Below are 3,936 nucleotides of genomic sequence, written 5' to 3'. Positions count from 1 at the left end.
TGTCCACACGAAAACGCAAGGGCGGCGTTTTCAGATTTATCCACTCTGGGACCCAGTTTAAAAAAATATCGGTTTCACTCACCCAAAACGCCGGATCTGTCTGGCCGAAATGTCTATACGATACAAAATTTATGCGTATACAGCTAAATGCGTCTCCGTGTGGACGGGGCCTTTATTTATTTAATAAGATACTGTGATTAACAGTGTCAAAGGCCTTTTTTAGGTCCAGGAACACTGCCCCGACAACATTTCCTTTATTCAATGAGACTTAAATTTTTTTCAAGCAAATAGCAGTTCGCTATTTCAGTGGAATATTTGTCTCTAAATCCAAAGTTCTGTGGATGAAGCAACTGGTTAGACTCTAAATGTTTCACTAACTGTGAGTGGCAAATACTAGAATCTGTAGCTCTAATGTGATATAATGAAACGAGAAGAATGAAGCTGATGCTGTGAAAGTGCTGGATTGCGGTGAGTTACTAAAGATCAGTCAAGTCAACAAGAGTCGCACAAATCTGAGTCATGCAGGATATTAGGTGAAGTGTGGAGCTGATGAGTTTTGATTTCTGTTTTCTGTAGAGTTTCCAGTCTCTCTCAACACCTCCTGAATCTACAGATGTAAATGACGATCCCTTCAGTTCTCTCTTCTCTTTTGATGCTCTGAGAGTATCTGTCCGTCAGCTGAGAGACAAACTGGAGGATTTCTGTAAAGAGGAGCTCAAGAAGATCTCAGGCAAAGGTAAAGTCCTGGAGATTCATCTGCTCTCAGAAACGAGTCCATCATCATCTCATATCATGGAGAACATCATGTTAGAAATGTCTTAGGAATGGATGCAGGATCATGAGAATCACACTGTTCATGTCTGTTGATTTCCACAGTCACATTCACCAACATTGTTCCCAGAACCAGGAACCACTTCCTACAACGTAAGTCAGTAAGAAAACCAGAAGAAAAACTCACTGAGTGTGTTCATGTTCTTCCTGTAGATTATGTAAATGATGATTTGCACAGGATATCTGGTCATCTGTACTGAGACACTGATGATACACTGAACATGAAGAGTTCAGCTACATGAAAAGATCAAACAGATTCATAATTCCTGATTCTGATGTGTTTTATCTCCATCAGATTCTCATCAGTTCACTCTGGATCTGAACACGGTGAATAAACGCCTCCGTCTTTCTGAGAGCAACAGAGTGATTACTAACACTGGCACAGATCAGCCGTATCCTGATCATCCAGACAGATTCGATGAGTATCTTCAGGTGTTGTGTAGAGAGAGTGTGTGTGGACGCTGTTACTGGGAGCAGGAGTGGAGTGGACGTGTGTTTATATCAGTTTCATATAACAGAATAAGCAGGAAGGGAGGTGATGAGTGTGTGTTTGGATCTAACGATCAGTCCTGGAGTTTGATCTGCTCTCCCTCCAGTTACTCATTCAGACACAATAACATACGGACTGATCTCCCAGTAAAGTCCATCAGCAGTAGAATAGGAGTGTTTGTGGATCACAGTGCAGGAACTCTGTCCTTCTACAGCGTCTCTGACACAATGAGCCTCATCCACACAGTCCAGACCACATTCACTCAGACGCTCTATCCTGGGTTTTGGGTTAATTATGGATCATCAGTGAAACTGTGTTGATGAATCAGAATAGACCGACGAGAGATTCTACACATAATGCTTTGAGCTGCATGATAAATCAGTACCAGTGAGACGTTATAGAGTCCCTTCTTTTCTCTTCATGACATTAATACTGCAGCTGAACTTCTGTCACTTAAGTAACATGTCTGAATAAATGTACTAAATCCTCATATAGACAGAAAGATCAGTGTGTGTGTGTGTGTGTCTGTGTGTGTGTGAGTCCTGCTAAGTGACCATGTGTTTCTTTGCTTTTCTGAAACTCTCGATTGCTTGATTGATTTATGACAAACATTTTACAAATTAGTCAGATTTAAATGATTACAAAATATTATCATATTTCCATGAGAGTGTTAAATTTGAGTTAATATCAGCCATTTGTAAAGACCAAGGATAGGGAGTGGTCATGGTGAAACTTACGAACATTTGGTATCTCTAAAAAGCCCTGAATGTGCTCTCTACAGGACATCCAGACTTACAACTGTGTCATGCAAGTTCTCAGAGTAATTCATTAAAATATATAAAATCCACTACATAGGACAAAAGTCTATTCCTGGATCCCAGGTGGGTAAGATATGTGTATGTAAATTATTTGTTTTACTTCAGATGTTATTTGCAATCTTTATGGTCTTTTGGGGCAGGATAAGCAATATATTAAGTGAGTGATATTTAGATGAGTGTGTCTGCTACACACTGATGATACAGGAAACTGAGCCAACACAAAATATATTTCTTTATGTACGTAATTATGCAGGAAATATTAAACATAAACATATATCTGGTATAAGTTATGAAATTGATTTGAATATACAATGAATATTACAATTCAAGCCTCTGTTACTATATGGCTCTATGTTGTATTGAAATTCAAAGCTTATCAGGCATCATCTTGGAAATAAAGCTTCATGTCTTTAAGTCTGTACCATATGTAGTCAGTGTTATTTTTCTGAATAAGTTATGATGTGTATATTTTTAATGTCCTGATTGAGCAACATCTATTTCAGACTCTATTTAAAATTCTATGGCGTTTTAGCATTACCGTTTCCATAAGAATAAAATTGCATGCATAATTATTAATTTAGCCATCTTTAAATCATTAAATCAACCAGTTCTCTATTATAGATCAGTAATATTTACAAAATTTGCCCAATTCATATGTCATTAATAGTGGCTCACTTCCATGATTTAGTACGATTGCGTTCACATCAGAAGTGAACCATGCGCACCCGAGTTCAGAAAACAGCGTTCACATTATCCAATAGAACCGAACTCTGATGTCAAACGAACCCGGGTACACACCAAAAGTGCTCGTGTGAAAGCCCCCTGAAATCATTTAGTTTTTAATGTAGAATCACATACAATTTTCATTATTACAATTAGAATTACATTTTAATTCAAATAAACACACTCAATATTTTTTTTTCTTTATTCACCTTATGTAGCCCTGACCCTTTTCAGTGTTTTGTGTTCTTTTGTCTTCCGGTGTCACGACTCGAGTCAGTGTTTTTTGTCATGCATTTAATTGTTAAACACACATTTAACTGTTAACCTTGACATATCTCAGAGGGAGTTAATATTTCAATAATTTAACAACACATTTGCATGTTTACAGTTCTGTAATGTTCATACTGACATGCAGGTAATCAAATCAAATATGTATATAGTTTTAAGCCTTCATTCTTTTTATTTTATTTTTTATAATTTTATGATTATTAGCTTTTTATCAACTTACAAACCCACTGCAGTTCTTACAGTAAGCCCAGTTGGAGAAACCCTAATGTTTAATGCATTTCATAATGTTGATATTTATATCAATATCAAGTATCACGTTAGTTCAGGCAGGCCACCTCAGTCAAGCTCGCATCAGCTGATAGTCAGCTGTTCCTGACGTTTACCAATCCAGTTTTGACACTTATCACAGCGGTCCATTTAAATTCCCATTCTCCAGCATCTCTTCTATTGCATCACTGCTCGCAAATCAACTGTCATTTCTGAACTTAAAGGTGCTATACGTAGGATTGACACCGAGTGGTTGAACTAGGTATTGCAGTCCAAATTCAAAATATTGGAGAGGGTTTTTTTCACCTGGCCCCTCCTCCTCAGACTTGACACACACGCAGGTTGCCAGATTGACGACACCAACAGGAACGAGCGTACTTGGCGATGAATGAAATAAAAAAATACGCTATGTTTTCCGCCAACTGGCAACACGGGGTCCCGAAATACAATTGGGTAAACTGGCAGTGGGTGGGTTTCACAAACCAAAACAGAGACCGACATTCCGGCCCAGAACGCACA

The sequence above is a fragment of the Sinocyclocheilus anshuiensis genome, unplaced genomic scaffold (genome assembly GCF_001515605.1).
Source record: "Sinocyclocheilus anshuiensis isolate Anshui unplaced genomic scaffold, SAMN03320099.WGS_v1.1 scaffold1994, whole genome shotgun sequence".
Lineage (NCBI taxonomy): Eukaryota > Metazoa > Chordata > Actinopteri > Cypriniformes > Cyprinidae > Sinocyclocheilus > Sinocyclocheilus anshuiensis.
Note: the sequence above shows the minus strand (reverse complement) of the source record.